This window comes from Pinus tabuliformis, chromosome 1_1 (assembly GCF_031772625.1).
Source record: "Pinus tabuliformis cultivar Carrire ecotype Pingquan chromosome 1_1, CPIR1, whole genome shotgun sequence".
Taxonomy (NCBI): domain Eukaryota; kingdom Viridiplantae; phylum Streptophyta; class Pinopsida; order Pinales; family Pinaceae; genus Pinus; species Pinus tabuliformis.
The window spans coordinates 736,146,841-736,166,872 of record NC_142297.1 but is presented as its reverse complement, the minus strand read 5'-3'; the positions used below and the strand labels follow the sequence as shown (position 1 = coordinate 736,166,872).

General features: G+C 38.5%; 1 protein-coding gene across 1 annotated transcript in view; it reads right to left on the bottom strand.

Annotated features, from left to right (window-relative positions):
- The window catches only part of LOC149216054 (protein disulfide isomerase-like 5-4), a 206,436-nt gene that overhangs the window by 130,316 nt on the left and 56,088 nt on the right, over positions 1–20,032 (bottom strand). The window lies entirely within an intron of this gene.

Here is a 20,032-nt window from a genome sequence, read left to right as displayed (position 1 = left end):
GAGACAAATATTCCAGCTGATCAGCAACCGGATGATTGATCCCACAGCAACTACTGCAGCTCCTCAACTGGATAGCGAAATTTGCTCCAAGCTTCTCCAGTGCTCTGCGTCACCCTCCAGGGACTGTGTCACCCTCTACGGTTCTGCGTCTGCCTCTCAGAGCTAGTTTGCCCCAAGAAAATTTCCTAGTGTTGCCTCTACGGCCTTGCGTCAGCTATAGCCTATGCCAGCCTCTGCACAGCTACTGTTGCTTATGCATCTGCCTCTCAGCGCTAGTTTGCCCCAAGAAAATTTCCCAGTGTTGCCTCTACGGCTCTGCGTCAGCTATGCCAGCCTCTGCACAGCTACTGTTGCTTATGCGTCAACCTATTGGCTCTTTGCGTTAGCCTCTTGGCTCTTTGCATCAGCCTTCTGGCCCTCTACGTCACCTACGCTGGCCTCCTCTGTGTCAATCCCAGCTACCTCTACGTCAGCCTTCCAAGGCTTTTTGCTCTCTCTTTGGCACTATCTCTGCCTCTCTGCTATGTACTCTCGGCCTTCTGTCGAACTACCCCTCGCTGCAACAGATCACTATTTCGATTCTCTCGGCAAACCCCGCTCCAGAAAATCAAACTGACTGATCAGTTTGGTGTATCTCCTACTGACCCTCAAGCCTCCTCTTATACTTTTCTTGTTGAGTCTTCAACAGCCGAGATTAGGCTCCTAATCAACGGCTAAGATTAAATTTGGATTGATCCTCGTCATTTAGAACATTCTCACCTAGTTTTATATTAATACCCATTAATATTTTAATTTTCCTAAGTTTAGACTTAGGAACCCCATTAAAAATATTAATTATTTTAATATCTCTCCAACCAGGTGGAATTTCCCCAAACAATTTCCGGGTTTTGGAGATCTCATGTGCCTTAACCTCTCCACCAATTTTCATGGCTAGAGCACATCCAATGCTACCACAAATCAACAGAGGTTGTCCTAAGCTAAAGAATGACAATAACAAAAGAGGAAGAGAAGAAGCCCACATCACCAAGGGAGTGGAGGAAGCTGAAAATAAAATTTAAAAAAAAAAAAAAAATCTAAGAAGGAAGTAATAGATCTCCAATATTGAGATAGTCTTCCTCATATAAGTTCTTTTCAAGTTCCTAGGTCTTTTGTTGTAAGATATGGCTATCATGATTCACTAAGTAAAATAATGGGATGCAACAAGGCATCATAGAAGCATTGAAAGCAAGAGCTCGAGACATCATCATAGAGAAGCATGTAAGATGGTTAGAATCTATGGAAGTCAAGGATATAGCTCTTGGGAATCTCATTGAGAACATAAGTGGCAAGGTCATCAAGTACAGGGTTCATCATACATTTGTCAAAAGGAAACATTTGTTGGTGGTGATACTTTACATCCTCAAGATTCTCTGATGGAATCTTCATTGAAAGGTTCACCAATCATGAGGGGAAGCACGTGTTTCATCAAGAATTCCAAACTTGTGGAATACATGGGATAATGGTATCATGACATAAAAGGAGAAGCAGATCAAGGGATTGAAGCTCTTTCAATCAAGGAAGCTGTTGCAAGAAGTTTGGATCACCCAAAGGAAAAATGAGGTATGTATGCTTACATTTGATATTGTAGAAGCCATGTTATATGGTTGCAGATATCATGGACCAATGCTCTATCTTAAGAGTGTGATCAAAAGAAAAGGATCTCTTCCCTCAAAGGGATGCAAAAATGCATGGGTCACACATTCACTAGCTGAAATCAGCATAATATGTCCTCATATGAAGTATGAGGTGGTTGACTATGACTGAGGAACTCTGATTGGAAGATCCTGGGAATGAAATGTGTGAAGAAAGGAAGGAAGAGATCATGGGATATACAACCATGAAAAAAGGCAATCAACATCCGAAGACCAAGAAGATTTAACTAGGAGATCTCCATGAAGGATATGAAGACTTTTATTGAGTCTGAAAAAGAAAGAGACCCTTGACAATATATATCTTTGGGAAATGTGTCGATATGTATGCAGGATGCTAATGCAAACTAGAAGATGTCATGATGAAAGACCATCACAAAGGTAATGTTGATTTTAATGTTCATTCCTTTTTGAACAAATATTTTAAGGGGTTTATGCAAGGTTGCCAAGGGAAAACCTATGGATGTCTTCCACCACCGATGCACAAGTAGTAGGATGAAAGATACTTAAGGAAACATGGCATGAAGGAAGGCCAGATATGGACTAACGAATCACTTTCCAATGATGACATGGTTGACTCATGGATGAAAATGATGGATGGTCGGTGCCCTATGAAGAAGCCTCAAACATGAAGACTCCTGAAAAACGAAAAAAAGTTCATGACATCATGAGGAGGATTTCTTCAAGCAGTTGGTCGTCCCATCATCTCCACCTGAGGAGCTGTTGTAGGTCCCTAATTAAGAGGGAGCCTGGAAATAAGTTTCTTACTTGGTAGAAACTTGAAAGAAAAATTCCTATGCCAAGAGGGAGCTTAGGTACATTCCTTCTGTAGGAATAAGTATATTCCTTTATTGGAATCGATATGTCCTCCCTAATTAAGAAGGAAAGATATACACATCATTCTTGTCTTCACTTGGGAAGACAAAATGGAGGATTGGGTAAACATATGGCATCCGATGCTCTTTGAGGATGTGTTAGGGCATCCAAGATAAGAGTAGTCGTAGAGGACCGATATTCTTTGAGCACTGGGAATCCAAGATAAGAATAATCCTAGTGGAACACACCCTGAACCCGGGCGGGGTATGTTCTGAGAGAGACAATGATGAGGGTGTCTATACATCATTGGTCTGGCCAGCATTGTGCACAGATCTCGTGGAGAGATAAAGTTGTTAGTCAAAGTCTTGTTATGTGAAAATGTTGGTTGATATGACAATATACAAATGAGTTACCAATCTAACTCTTCTTATAAGAAATTCTTCAGATTGAGAATGACCAAGTACCATTATGAATACCTCCCTAGTTCACAGGGAGTGTTGAAAAGTGTCACTAGGTTCGGTCTTCAGAATCACATGTGTAATTGTGATTTTATGTAATTGATGAAAAGAAGAAAAATAAAATTATTGTAATGTTTGTCTCATGGGTTTCATGAGAACGGAATTTATTTTTAGTGATGGCTCCCATTGTGAGCCTTTAGGATTTGTCATCTAATCATAAAAGTCAATTTGAGTCTATCATGTATGAAGGACCCTTCCTGGGCATGTTACATTTTGTATGAGTCATTAAATTAAGTATGAAAGCCCTCCAAGACAAGCATAAGACCTCTCCTTCAAATCGGCTCAAGATGAAAGAAAGATAATATCCAAAAGGCATGTCGACCTAGTCTCCAAGTCATATCACTAATTAGCATGGGCAAACTACTATTTATAGGCGGCTCGACTTTCATTCTTGTCAAAGATTTTCGGTCATACATCTGAAGTACAACAAAAAGTGTGCCAAACAGAAGTAGAAGCCTCTCATCCAGCGCAGCAAGTAGGAGAAGAATCCGAGTTATTCAGGGACTGTTTTTGTTACTCTTTCCTCACACGTGTGGCATATATTAAAGGTTCTATAGTAGGTTTTCCTCAATCAGCGAAGATGTCCAGAAAACGATCTTTATATCTGCTTATATCACAGCTGAGGTCATAAGCATGAGTCTCCTAGTTAAGCGAAGAAGGAAGATACCTCCAACAGCTCACACATAAGAATTGCAAGGGTATGAGATAAGTCAAGGTTGCAAATCTGTGGTTAAAACCGAAATTGCAGTAGTGCAGACAGTTTGACTTGCATTGACCATAGGAGAAGGAAAGAACAACAAGTTTGTTTCAAGAAGGTTTCCATCAAGGAAGGTTTTTGTCTTAGCCTTTGAGTTCCACAAAGGTCTAGAATCTTGGTCTTGGTATTTGTCAATTGGAATCTCTATAAGACGAAGAATTTCTTCGAGTTTTCCTCTCAAGAAGGAGAGGTTTTGGCCCTGGCTGATAGCCTATATTCTGTGACTCTTGTCTCTTTATGGTTTATGCATTGGTAGTTGTTTGATGAAAAAGAACACTAATAATCTAAGTAAAGGAAGATCCTAATCTAAGAAAGTAAAAAGCATTCACAAGCAACTATCTAAAGAAGAGAAATCACCTAATATCGATGCCCAAGATTTCTCAACATGGTATCAGAGCTAAGGGGACAAAGTCAAGGAAGGGCATGTTAATAAGGGACACTCAAGGATCAAATGTCGAGGAAGGCATCAAATCAAAGATCATCTTTAAGACAAGATCTACAAAGGAAGCAATATAACCCTAGATCGACGAAGGATTCTACAAAGAAGCCTTAGATCATCATCAAGAAAAGAAGGCCAAGTTGAAGAGATCTATGAATCAAGGTCCTTACCATTGAAGACATCACCAAGAAGTCATCATCGACATTCATCAAAGGATCCAATGAGATCTCACCTTCTATGGGATCAAGGATCACTCTTGAAGAAAACTACCTTCATCAAGGAGAAGTTTTCTACTCTCTATATCGTCATCGATATCAAGGAAGCAACAAGGAGAAGGAGCATCCTATCAAGTAAGTATATTTATGTCGACATCTAAATCTGTCAAAATGTCTTTTTGCAAGGAAAGCAACAAATTAGTTGGGGCTTCAAACTATCTTGCATGGAAGAAAAGGACAAATTTGAATATCATTGAAAATGAGGATATGGAACATGTCAAAGGAGTTATCACTAAACCAAGAAACGAAGATGCTCATGCTCTTGCCAAGTATATTAAAGGGGAAGTTAGGGCTCAAAGGATTCTCATAGAATCCTTCAAGGATCACCTCTCCCATATGTATCTAAACTCAGAACTTCAAAAGAAATCTATGACGAACTGGTAGAGTTGTATTATGTAAGCACTGTTGGACAAGTTGTCTCAATAAGGCAAGAACTCTACAAGCTAAAGATGTCAAGGGAAGATGCAATAGCCTCATACTTTATGAGGATATCTGAAATCCGAGATCAACTACAAGATCTAGGAGAAGCCATGTCTGATAGAGAAATGACTACAATGGTATTAAATGCACTACCGAAAGAGTGGGGTAACTTTACTTCAAGTATTTATGGGAAGAAAGAAGCTGCTCCATTCCAGGATCTATGGTCATTATGCAAGATCGAAAAATCTAGACTAAAGCACAAATCTGATGTGGGAGCAGGTGAGCAAAATCAAGCATATGTTGCATGACAAAAAGAAAGGGAAAATTTCGAAAGCTTGGTCCTCGGAAAAAGAATAAGAATGTGGCTAAAATACAATGCTATGGGTGTCAAGAATATGGGACTATAGGAGAGATTGTCCTAAGCTCAAGAAGGACAATAACAAAAGAGGAAGAGAAGAAGCCCACGTCATCAAGGAACTGGAGGAAGCTGAAAAGAAGAAATCCAATGAGGAAGTGATAGATCTCCATTATTGAGATAGTCTTCCTCACATAAGTTCTTTTCAAGTTCCTAAGTCTTTTGTTGTAAGTAAAATAATGTGATGCATCAAGGCATCATAGAAGCATTGAAAGCAAGAGCTCGGGACATCATCATAGAGAAGCATGCAAGATGGTTAGAATCTATGGAAGTCAAGGATATAGCTCTTGGGAATCTCATTGAAAACATAAGTGGTAAGGTCATCTAGTACAAAGTTCATCATACATTTGTCAAAAGGGAACATTTGTTGGTGGGGATACTTTAGATTCTCTGATGGAATCTTCGTTGAAAGGTTCACCGATCATGAGGGGAAGCAAGTGTTTCATCAAGAATTCCAAACTTGTGGAATTCATGGGATGATGGTATGATGACATAAAAGGAGAAGCAAATCAAGGGATTGAAGCTCTTTCAATCAAGGAAGGTACTGCAGGAAGTCTGGATGACCCAAACGAAAAATGAGATATGTATGCTTACATTTGATATTGTAGAAGCCATGTCATATGGTTGCAGATATCATGGACCACTACTCTATGTTAAGAGTGTGATCAAAAGAAAGGATCTCCTCCCTTAAAGGGATGCAAAATCATGGGTCACACATTCACTAGATGAAATCAACAAAATATGTCCTCATATCAAGTATGAGGTCGTTGACTACGACTAAGGAACTCTAATTGGAAGCGCCTGGGAATGAAATGTGTGAAGAAAGGAAGGAAGAGATCATGGGATATACAACCATGAAAGAAGGCAATCAACATCCAAAGACCAAGAAGATTTAACTAGCAGATCTCCATGAAAGATATGAAGACTTTGATGGAGTCTCAAAAAGAAAGAGACTCTTGACAATATATATCTTTGGGATATGAAGACTTTGATGAAGCCTGAAAAAGAAAGAGACCCTTGACAATATATATCTTTGGGAGATGTGTCGATATGTATGCAGGATGCTAATGCAAGCTAGAAGATGTCATGATGAAAGACCATCACAAAGGTAAAGTTGATTTTAATGTTCATTCCTTTTTGAACAAGTATCTAAATGGGTTTATGGAAGGCTGCCGAGGGAAAATCTATGGATATCTTCCACCACCAATGCACAAGTAGTAGGATGAAAGATACTTAAGGAAACATGGCATGAAGAAAGCAACATGGCATGAGGGAAGGCCAGATATGGACTAATGGATCACTTTCCGATGATGACATGGTTGACTCATGGATGAAAGTGATGGATGGTCGGTGTCCTATGAAGAAGCCCCAAACATGAAGACTCCTGAAAAACAAAAAGAAGTTCATGACATTGTGAGGAGGAGTTCTTCAAGCAGTTGGTTGTCTCGTCATCCCCACCTAAGGAGCTACTGTAGGTCACTAATTAAGAGGGAGCCTAGAAACAAGTTTCTTACTTGGTGGAAACTTGGAAGAAAAATTCCTAAGCCAAGAGGGAGCTTAAGTACATCCCTTCCGTAGGAATGAGTACATTCCTTTAGTGGAATAGATATGTCCTCCCTAATTAAGAGGGAAAGATAGACACATCATTCTTGTCTTCACTTGGGAAGACAGAATGGAGAATTGGGTAAACATATGGCATCCAATGCTCTTTGAGGATGTGTTAGGGCATCCAAGATAAGAATAGTCGTAGAGGACCGATATTCTTTGTGGACTGGGAATCCAAGATAAGAATAATCCTAGTGGAACACACCCTAAGAACCTAGGTGGGATATGTTCCGGGAGAGACAATTTTGAGGGTGTCTATACATCATTGCTCTGACCATCATTGTGCTCAGATCTCATGGACAGATAGAGTTGTTAGTCAAGGCCTTGCTATGTGACAATGTTGGTTGATATGCTGATATACAGATGGGTTACCAATTCAACTCTTCTTATGAGAAATTCTTCAAATTAAGAATGACCAAGTACCATTATGAATTCCTCCCTAGTTAAGAGGGAGTGTTGAAAAGTGTAACTAGGTTCAGTCTTCACAATCACATATGTAATTGTGATTTTATGTAATTGATGAAAAGAAGAAAAAAAAAATTATTGTAATGTTTGTCTCATGGGTTTCATGAGCAAGGAATTTCTTTTTAGTGATGGCGACCATGGTGAGCCTTTAGAATTTGTCATCTAGTCATAAAAGTCAATTTGAGTTTTTCATGTATGAAGGACCCTTCTTGGGCATGTTACATTTTGTATGAGCCATTAAATTAAGTATGAAAGCCCTCCAAGACAAGCACAAGACCTCTCATTCAAATCAGCGCAAGATGAAAGCAAGATAATCTCCAAAAGGCATGTCAGCCTTGTCTCCAAGTCATGTCGGCTAACTAGCATGGGCAAACTACTATTTATAGGCGACTCGACTTTCATTCTTGGCATAGATTTCGATCATACATCTGAAGTGCAAAAAACAGAAGTAGGAGAAGAATCTGAGTTATTCAGGGACTATTTTGGTTACTTTTCCTCACATGTGTGGGATATATTAAGGTTATATAGTAGGGTTTTGCTCAATCAGCGAAGAAGTCCAGAAAAAAATCTTTATATAAGCTTATATCACAGTCGAGGTCATAACAGTGAGTCTCCTAGTTATGCAAAGAAAGAAGATACCTCCAACAGCTCACACGTGAGAATTGCAAGGGTATGAGGTACGCTGAGGTTGCAGATCTGTGGATAAAACCGAAATTGCAGTAGTGCATACAGTTTGACTTGCGTTGACCATAGGAGAAGGAAAGAACAAGAAGTTTGTTTCAAGAAAGTTTTCATCAAGGAAGGTTTGTGTCTTGCTCTTGGAGTGGCACAAATGTCTAGAGTCTTGGTCTTGGTATTCGTCAATTGGAATCTCTATAAGAAGAAGAATTTGTTTGGGTTTTCCTCTCAAGGAGAGGTTTTGGCCTTGGTTGATAGCCTATATTCTGTATGTCTTGTCTCTTTATGGTTTATGCATTGGTCGTTGTTTGATGAAAAAGAACACTAATAATCTATGTAAAGGAAGATCCTAATCTAAGAAAGTAAAAAGCATTCACAAGCAGTTATCTAAAGAAGAGAAATCACCTAATATCGATGCCCTATATTTCTCAACAACATGCTCTTGAATTCTCTAATTAATGGAACGACCAGTTTCCCCAATGTAAGGAATTCCACAAGAGCAAGGGATTGAGTAAACCCCTTTCATGTTTTTAGGGTTTATCAGGTCTTTAACAGATCTAAGGGAGATTTTGATGGTAGCAAAAGACTTGAAAGTGTTGGAAAATCAGAAAGGCGGTAAAGATTTTTGTGATCTTGATAGTTACTTGTGATGTTTCTTATTATTACAATTCTTTATACGTCTTTCTTTCTTTAGTTCATCAGGCAATTCTTGATGTGTCTGTTAGTGGTGCCATCTTTCTAACTGCACATGATTACTCAGACAAGTTCAAGACCGCCATCAACATTGCAAAAGCATTACTTGAAACAATTGACCATATTGGGCCATACAATGTCATCCAAGTCATCACTGATAATGCTCCTAATTGTAAGGCAGTGGGAGCAATTATTGAGGATAAATACCCCAACATATTTTGGTCTGGCTGTTTGGTTCACACATTGAACCTTCTGATGCATGATGTTGTCAAGAACAAAAATGCACAATACAAATGGATTGGTGATTTGTACAAGAAAGGCAAACAAATGATAAAATTTATTACAAATCATAGCAATACCCATGGCCTTTTCCGCAGTCACTCAAGATTGGAGTTGTTGAAGATTGCGAAGACCAGATTTGGTAGTTATTACCTCACCTTCAGGCGCCTTTTGAAGGTAAGAGAGTCATTGGCTAGCATGGTATCAAGTCCACATTGGCAGGCTACAAATGCAGCTAACAGGCAAGGTTTTGAACTGGTGGAGGAGGCTGCTCTTGATGGTCAGTTTTGGATAAGTGTGAGGCAAGTATTGGATTTCACCAAGCCCATTTATCACATGATTCGGATTGCAAATACAGACAAACCAGTGATTGGCGAGGTGTATGAGTAGATGGATACCATGTTGGGGAAAATAAAAGATATTGTTCATAACGGAGATCCCGACTTGTACAAACTGATTCACGATTGTGTGTGTGAACAGTGGAATAGACTTAATCTTCCACTACATTGCTTGGCGTATATCCTTACGCCAAAATACTACTCTACATCTTGGTTGGGCCAACCTGCACCAGGGGGTGGGATTAGGACCAAACCCCATTTAGATGCAAAGGTAACTAGTAGATATTTGCAAGCATTAGAAAATTTGATACCTGACAGGGAGGAATGTGCAGCTGTGTGCCTTGAAATAGGCAAATACTTCAGTGGCACTGGTTTGTTTGGTAACTTCCATGCAATATAAGACAGAGACAGATTTGATTCTCTCACATGGTGGGAAACATATGGCGGCCCTTTTGCCAAAATTGGCAAAAAAAGTTCTATCACAGGTTGTAAATACTTCTTCTGCAGAAAGGTGTTGGAGCACCTACAGCTTCATACATAACGTGAAAAGAAACAGACTCAATGAAAACTGGGCAGAAAGCTTGGTTTATGTGCACTACAACTTGAGGTTGTTGAGTCATTACTGTGATCGGGCTTATGAGGATCCCACATATAAAATTTGGGACAACCACCCAAAGCAAGACAATTTGGAGGATGGCATTATACATCTTGAAGAACTAGAAGAGGAACTTATAAGGGATGAAGATGAAGCAGTTATAGCAGACATGCCACCTCCACCATCCAGTAGCAGTGCTCGAGTTCTGAGTCTTGTTCCTTTGCTGTCGCCACCTCCATCTACACCCTCACGTGGAGGGCATGTGCCTTCTAGTTCTGGTCGTCGGTTTGTGCGGGAGACTCCTAGAAGACCACCATGACCTGCTTATACTCTTGGAGACTCTCGTGGCAAGGGCCACATGTAGATTTACAGTCTACTTGTCTTTTCTAGTTTCTATTAGTTTTCATAACTGTTGAGTCTTGAGTCCTTGACTCTTGACTCTTTCATATCATAATGATATTTTTTGTAAACAATATATGACTGTGACAATGAAAATTTGAAGTTTGAAGTTGGCAATTATAACTCATTGGTAATGATTGTGAATTAGGAATATAATGCTTCGTGAAAGACTAAAGTTGTTTCATTTCATTTCATTATTCATGTTTCATTTTATAACATTTCATTTCATGTTAACGGTTAGAAGTTAGAACTTAAAAATATCTAAGATATTATTTCTTGTAATGGTTAAACTTAGCTTACAAGTACAACTTTGGTGATCAATGATGATAAATGTTATATATTGAATTTTCAATTTTGAAAGCTTGAAGTTGAAACTTTAAGATTGAATTTGATGAATCATGATTCATGAGACTCAATATGTTGCAGTTGTAATATGTATGTTACTAACTTGTGGACATGGTTGATGAAGATTATAACTTCTAGATGATTGATGTGATATGGTTCAATGATCAATCTATGTTTTTTTATGTTTTTTATATCTAATTCATCATTCTACATGTTTTTGTTGACATATATGTATCAAAAATTAAAAAATAAATAAATATATATATATATATATATATATATATATTTAAAAATCGCTCTGGGATTCGCTCCCAAACCGGGAGCTTCTGAAAATGTCGCTCCCGCCCCCACTCCCAAGTAACATTGGTCCTGGTCTAGTGCATGACACATGAAGCAGAGAACCATATCTGACACTCCCTCTCAACTAGGAAGCGCACCTTTATCCGGACTCCCTCTTAATCTTAAGGAGATCTCTTATGTTCATGGCTCCTCCAAGAGATCAGTTTCTTCTTTTTCAACATAGGAGAATCTTTTCATGGCTTCCAACCATTTCATCGGAATTATCATCAACCTCATAATGCTTGTCACATCGAACATCTTCACCAAGTTAGAGATTGTGTACCAACACAACTTGCTTGTCACATCGAGCATCTTCACCAAGTTGAAGAATATGTGCCTCCACAGCTTAGATAGCAAGTACAACCAAAACTATAGAAGCATGATGTTAGCCATATCAAAACCACGAATCAACTTTATTCATATCAGATACCCAAAGTTAATAATAAACAAGAGACATATACTCCTCAACATCTTGCTAGGGACTTTGTCATACACCTTAGACTACTTCATAACAACACTCATTCCATCTAGGGTTTCGATATGTGTTCCAAAGGTATGACATACCTTACTACAACATATATAAAACCCTAGAAACCATTCACATAAATATGGATCTACAAAACATCTAACAAACTTCCAAAATACATGTTAGACTTCTCACTAGAGATTCATACATATCCTAGATATCAAAGTCAATCACAGCTTAGTCATTAACCCAACTAGCTTCCACTAGGGTTAGTTCCAAACCCCTAGATTTTCACTCATCCATCAATCAATCACTATCATGACCAACTACCACTAGGGTTAGTTGCAAACCCTAGATTTCCGTTCAATTATCAATCTCAACCAAAAATTGAATTTCAACAATCTCATCACAAATCTCAAAATATCATCAAAGCTTTTTACTTCTACTAAGGTTCAACTCCAAAACCCTAGAATTCACAAATTCAACATTCAAATACATTTCATATCATGAGATAGTCAAACCCAACTTCACAAATATCAATAAGAGTTAGACACACAAACATATTAATTATACTAGGGTCTGATCATACAACACACATACCAAGTAAATCGATTCTAAGACAATGTAAGGGTCTTGCTCACACATTCCACCAAACCCTAATGAGCTAGGGTTCCAATGTAGAACACACATTTCACCAAACAATAATGAGCTAGGGTTCCAATGTAGAACACACATTCCACCAAACCTTAATGAGCTAGGGTTCCAATGTGGAAACATAGCAAAATCTATATTACCAAAACTTCAAAGGTTCCAAGATTTTAGATCTTAGCATTCCATCCTAACAAAATAGGATTCCTCGATCATACCAAAATCCCAAATATGAAATCATCAATAAAGAATTCAACTAGCATTTCACAATATCCCTAATTAGTTTAGGGTTTCAAACATTCACAACAGCATACCCTTCGGTTAGCGTTTTCCAAACCCTGTCTAGGGTTCTACTAAATCAGATAAGAGTAGGGTGGGTAGATTTATCAAGAGATAAATCACCCAAACAAGAATCACTAGGATTCAATATTGCTAGTCATAACAAGGTTAGTAATAGATCATCAAATGAATAATCTTTTCAATCAATGAATTCAAAGCATACCTTTGCTTCTTGACTAAACTTGTCTTGAGAGATCCTCCTTCTTGCGTTTGTTTTCCCTAATCAAGACAATAGAGAGAGAATGGTGATTAGTATTTTACATAATCAAAACTAAATTAATGCATGAGCCCAAAATAAAAAGACATGAGATACTTATCTTTTTCTGGAACAATCTCACTAATGGCCAAGAGATCATCCCTGAGTCTAGCTATCCTCACAAAGAAGGTTTGCACAGTATCTTCTTTAGTCATCTTCATAGTCCTCAGCTCATTCTTCAAACTTGCTACTTGACCAATGTTCTTAACACTAAACAGCTTCAACAAGGCTTCATACATCTTCTAAGCATGATCGATGTTAGCTATGAATGGGACAAGATTGTATTTTATCCCTTCTACCATCAGAGTCATAGCCACCAATTCTAGATCCCTAAATTTCGCTTTGTCGGCATCACTAGTTTCTTCTGTAGGCTTCTTACATTTCCTTTAACCAAATCTAGCACCTTGTTCTTCTCGAGGATTAGGTCAATCCTCTTCTTCTAGGATCTGAAATTAGATGCTCCTTCAAGCTTGATCAACCCCTTAATAGAGTTAGACATCTTCCTTGAATACGATTGTCTCCTTCCCTGAGATGGTGCCTATGAATGGATCTACCTTTTTCTTCTTTCTTCACCAAAGCTCTGATACCATGTTGGAAAATCAGAAAGGCAGTAAAGATTTAGTGATCTTGATAATTACTTGTGATGTTTCTTATTATTACGATTCTTTATATCTTCTTTCTTTAGTTCATCAAGCAATTACCAAAAGAAGTAGTGCATAAAACAATGGACACAACATGTAGCCACATGCCAAGGTAAAACATTTTTACATGATTCAAAATTCCAAGAAGGGTCTCTTTAAATGTACAATAATTCTAGACTGAGAATAAATCCTAGAAGTCCTAAATGGGGACTTTGACCTCAAACATGGTGACCCAAGCATGAAACCCGTGCTTTGATAAGTCTAATAAGAATATTGAAGACCGAACATAGTTACTTTTTCCAACAGAAAGTAGTTGAGACTTTATTCTTCTTAAGAATATGAACAATCTTATCAGTTGTCCCATGGATGAATGGAAGTTGAACATTGGAAACCAATTCATCTTGAGATTTTTTAATCCTAGGCTCCTTACTAGCTCTTTGAAAAGCCCTGAGACCTTAATGTTTGCCATAGTCGTTATTATCGAAAACTTTCAGAAGATGGGATTTCTCATCTTCCAATTGATTATCATCAAAAATTCTAAGAGCCCAGGTAGCAAGTGTATTAAGAACTTTGAATTTATGCGCCGGAAAATGATGAGAAATGGCATGAAGATATTGTTCCATGAGTCTTTTTATGAAAAACTTGGTGAGACAAGGAACCATCTACCATTCTAGAGAAGAGAACATCAGGCGAATGAAGGCTAGCCGCTACCATCAACTTCAATCTCGACCAACAACTAATGATGTGATTAATCTAAAAGACATTCTCAAAAAAAATATGGATCACAGAAGTCTGAAAACAAAAATATAATAATCATTAAAAAGATAAGATTGGTCAAATTAGATTAATAAAGAGTTGAATATATAGGAATTAAAAGAATTGATTTAAGGTAGGAATCATTAAATGTAAATAGTATATTTAATGATAATCTTAAAAAAAAAAAATTAAGATTAATGAGGACATGAATAGGAAATTAAAAAGAACTAAATTAAATTAAATTAAAATTTTAAATTAATTTAAAATTTTTATTAGATTAAATAAAAATTAAAAATTAAAATGAAAATAAGAAAGACAATTACATGATAAGAGGATACAAGGGAACAATCAAAGGAGAGGAAAACAAGAAATAGAGGATAGGAAAAAGAGGATGGGAGAAGGAGAAATAGACGAAAAAAAAGGGATGGGTGGGCGACGGGTTAAGAGGGGTTAGAACTTGAAATTAGGGGACAAGGTTTAGAGGACAAGAAATGAATAGTGAGCTTCCAAGATTGGCTTAAATGATATCCATCATCCCACTTAAACTTTTTAGGGTGCTTTTCAACTTCGAGGGCTTCCCTAATGACTCAGTTGGCAATATGGAAGAGTGTAGAGGCCAAGATTTGGGTTTTATCAAAACTAATAAGATGTTTGGTATTATGGGAGTGTTCAGCGATGGTGGATTTAGCAATGTGGTTATGGTAGGTGTCAGCCATATGTTCTTTGAGTCGAGCTTTAAAGGATCTATTGGTTTGTCGTATGTAAGGCATTCCACAGGAGAAAGGAATTTCATAGACTTTGGGCCCTAGCATAGGGTTGTTTTTGTCCTTAGTCGATCTGAAGAGTTGGCTGAGGGTTTTCTAGGATTCGAAAAAGGTTTTGATGTTCTTTTTAGAAAGAATTTTGGAAATATGATCGATAACTCCTTGAATGTAGGGTAAGGTTACCTTGATTAAGGTAGGGTTATTGGAATGGATTTAAGGCTAGGATGGAAAGTGAAATGGAAGGCTTTGTTAATCTAGGATGTGGAGTAACCATTGTATTTAAGGGCTTTGGTAAGATGGGATTTTTCTTTGGGAAAGGATTGAGAAGAGGAGATCTGAATGGCTTTGGAAACAAGGGTTTTAAGCACAATAGACTTTTGAGTTGGATGATGGTGGGAGTTGGCATGAAGATATCTATCGGTATGAGTTTTCTTTCGATAGACTTGGTGAGAGAGGGAGCCATCATGGAGGTGAGAGACAAGAACATCAAGAAAGGGAAGGGAATGGTTCTCTTCAAGTTCCATTGTGAACTGAATGTGAGGGGAAATGTGATTAAGATGGGAAAGGAAGGCATGAAGCTTAGGAAGACCATGGGACCAAATAGCAAAGATGTCATCAACAAACTACTTCCAAAATTTAGATTTTAAGTGGAAGGTCTCAATGGCTAAGGTTTCAAAGTGCTCCATAAAAATGTTAGCCACAATGGGTGAAAGGGATGAACCCATGGTTGTGCCTTCGATTTACTCATAGCAAACCCCGTCAAAGGTGAAAAAGGTGGTGGTAAGGCAAATTTTGATAAGGTTGAGAGTATTGGAGTCTACCAGCTTGGAAATGAGATTAATGGCTTCAAGGACAGGAATTTTGGTAAATAAAGAAACAACATCAAAGTTAACTATGATGTCGTTTTCATCAAGATTGAGGTGCTTGATTTGTTGGATGAAATCAAAGGAGTCTTTAATGGAGGAAGAGTATCCAGAAAAGGGACAAAGCTTTTTGTCAAGGAATTTGGAGAGGAATTTGCACAGCAGAACTTATAAAACCAGAAAACAGATCATGCACAGTAAATGTCTTCCACGCATTCTTCCCAATCAACAGTTCTTCATTAAATTCTTCTTAGAACCTACTTGGGCTCCTGTCCTAGGGTTATGGCCCAACTAAGGAATTACATATACAACAATAAACGTAGAGTTATCCACCTGATCAAGCCCTAGGTCTATCCTTTCACTGATCTGAATTTCTCATTCATTACTCCTTGCACTTTCCTCGAACCCGACACGTTGGAGTATCACACTCCTCTTGAGGCTAGTGATGTGGTATGTTGTGTCTTCGACTCAGACCCATCTCGACCTCCTCCCAGTAGAGCTCAAACAAACATCTCGCTCCTCCAGATCTATAGGTTGTGTCCTTGTTTCTAGTGTCGTTGGTCCATACTCAACCTTACGAGCTTCTTGCTCTTGATCCTCTACCCCTGCTGGCTTGCTCGACCGTACATGGCCTGCTCGACCCTCTCGGCCCTGGATGACTCTTCTAGCCCTCTCAGCTCTCTTTCCAAGCCACCTTGCACGGGCCCTCTCAGCCCTCAAAGGTCTAAGGCTACTTGGCCTTCTTGTCCACAAGATGATCTCTTGCCAGCCACCTCCCACGTGCCCTCAAGGGGTCTAAGACCTACTCGGCCTTCTCCTCTTGTGAGAATCGCTCTCTCGCCAACTACATGAATGGATCACCCACCATTGTACTTATACTTTTCCAAAGGTTGTAATACCATGGGTCATCAGAATACCATCGGTCTATAGGTCCAAAGCCCCATCACTTATACCCCACTTGCCCCACAAGTGAGAATACTCTCAATGCTACCCAAAACATTAGCAATTTCCACCAAACTACTTCTGAATCTTTTATAGCTATAACATTTCCTTGACAAGATTATCATCAAATTTCTCTTGAGGAACCTAAGTGTAGCTTCCTCCCATTTTGCCTCTAATTTGAAAAATGTTAGGGTTTGAGGAATTGAGAAAGTTATGCGTAACTTTCTCTCTTCCCTTAACTCGCTTCCATTAGTCTTCTTCCATAAATTTCAGCCTTAGACTCCATTAGCCCTTGAATGAGAAGGCCACTAGTCCACTATTGTGTCAATCCCATAAAATAACAAAATAAAACCCTAAATTTCATTTTTATGTTTTCAAGGGTAAATAAGGGTTAGGTTATAGCAAAATTTGCATCTTTCGGCATTATTTACCTTGGATCTTATAGTCCTGAGGTTAGACATTGCATGCACTAAATTGGAAAAGTATAAATATTATTTTTCATGCATTTTCAGCCATTAATTAGGGCTGACTTATAGGGTTTTTCTTCCTTTTTATGTGTTTTCAGCCACTAAAAATTGTTGTAATCTACTTTCTAGTTTACTCATTGAATAGCCCTTATTTTTCCCTTGTCTACTATAAATTTGGGCCATTTATTTATTGTTGTCATACGTATTTCCATACAGTAATTGTGCCAATAAAAACCCTAGTTTGTAACAACAATTTGTTATTTATAGATAACATCTGTTTGGGAACCTGTTTGATCCTATTGAGAACTTACAAAGCCCTCTAAATTTAGCCATATGGTCCTTTGAACTTGTTGCCTTGGAATTACATCTCATCTCACCTAATACCCTAATTATTGAACATTTATCCTTGGGCAATTTCTTTAGTAGAACCCTTTAGGGGTATTCATCCTAAGAGCACTTAGGTTATTTTATCCCTAACATCTATTGGGGAAGCCTCCCTTGTGGGGATTACATCTGATCACGAAACAACAAGGGAGTAGTTACTAAGGTGACAGTGGCAACTAATCTCATTGTTGTTCTTAATCTAAATTGCTTAGTGAGGCTTTGTACTAAATTGCTAGATTTTGCAATCACAGGCATAATAATAACAGGAGCTCAAGCACAAGCCCTTTGTGTTAAAGGGATTGCACAATGCATCTTAAAAGATTTGAAGGTGTTTTGGCTACACAAAATTAGTCAAGGGATCCCACTAGGAAAGCACTACTAGAAAAGATCCCTTTCCAAAACATTATGATTACCAGTATGAGGGTTAAGCTTGTTGGGATATTTGTACTGCAAAGCATTTGGAAAGTCTAGGATAAGGTCAAACCATTCCTTTCTTGAAAGGAATATTCCCATAAGACAATCATTTCATTTAAGGACCACAACCTTTGGTGGTCTTCTCTTCTGTTGTTTGTTGGCAAGTCATTGCCCAAGATAGCCTAGTTCTTAGTGCAAAGGATTTTGCAGAGGGGCCTACAATTAATTAATGGCCTTTTAATGCTTAGACTCACTCCTAACTACAATGACCAAAGATTAGATAGAAGTTTTGCCCAGGTCAACCTAACAAATTTGTAGGGAACGAGTTCAAGGTCTGATTATAGATGAGTTGATGCTTGAGTTGAGCAAGCAAGGCCCAAGAGCATGGTGAATGGGCTAGAAGCATAGGCATGCAATGACCTTTACAAAATACAAGCCCATGTTCAAATATAAATGGCTCTACCCATAGCCTATTCTGTAGGGTCAATTGATCAACTTATAGAGAGTTGAAAGCAAATAGAAGACCATCTCTTTATGCCGCAAAGCATGAGGAAGTTGAGACTAGAACAAAAGAAAGTAATGCTTACCAGTTGAGAACAAATTATCATTCTTGAGAGTTTCAAGCACATGTTGCACTCATTGTGGGCATGCTAAGAATCTAAAGCATAATTTCTAGTTTTTCCCTTTAGCCACTTTTGTTTGAGCTAGGGCAGAGGCTCTCTATTTGTCCATACACATTGCCTTATTCTAGTTGCTCGTAGCAATCTAAGTTCCCTATTTTCTTTAGAAACAACACAATGATGCAATATTCAACAAGCATAAACCTATCCTTCCCTTTGCATGGTATGATGGGGCATTACTTAGCAGAAACCTATCCATGCAGATTATTGAACAATCGCATGAGATTTAAATGGAGATGGACAACCTGTAGTAGATGTTGGAGTTTTGGGTGGATGCTTCATGTATGATGAGTCAAGCATCATCAATCACTTCCCCGCCAAACTTAATGCAATCCCAACAGAGTGGTCATCATAGGGCCCACAAACTAGTTAGAGAGCAGCAGAAGTGGACCCATATATTCCCAATCCTTGCCACTTGGAACGATGAGTTTCATACCTTGGCCCTTGCTTCTTCTGAGGAGCCCAAGCCCTTAGCGACTGGCAATGGACAAAATCTGGCCCTTAGAAGTTGGCAATAAGCAAGATCTGCCACCTAAGGAGCCTCCACCAATTACTCCGTGAATGATTGTGACAAGACCGGCCTGATGTGGATATTATGGTTTAGTGATCGTTGCTTCAGTCCTTGGGACTTTTGATACATCGTGCTTCAGTCCTTTAGCCACTTTTGTTTGAGCTAGGGCAGAGGCTCTCTATCTGTCATACCTTATAGCCTCCATTTCATGGAGAGCAACTATAAATTACCATGGTCCATAGACGTTGCCTTAGCCTAGTTGCTCATAGCAATATAAAGTTCCTTATTTTCTTTGGAAACAACATAATGATGCAAAATTCGGCAAGCATAAACCTGTCCTTCCCTTTGCATTACTTAGCACAAATCTATCCATGCAGATTATTGAACAATCGCACGAGATTTAAACGGAGATGGACCACCTATAGTAGATGTTGGATTTTGAGAGCAACTATAAATTACCATGGTCCATAGACGTTGCCTTAGCCTAGTTGTTCATAGCAATCTAAAGTTCCCTATTTTCTTTGGAAACAACACAATGATGCAATATTTGGCAAGCATAAACCTATCCTTCCCTTTGCATTACTTAGCACAAATCTATCCATGCAGATTATTGAACAATCGCATGGGATTTAAACAGAGATGGACCACCTGTAGTAGATGTTGGATTTTTGGGTGGATGCTTCATGTATGATGAGTCGAGATTCATCAATCACTTCCCTGCCTACCTTAGTGCATACTGCAATCCCAACAGAGTGGTTGTCATAGGGCCCACAAACTAGTTAGAGAGCAGCAGAAGTGGACCCATATTTTCCCAACTCCTGCCACTCGGAACAATGA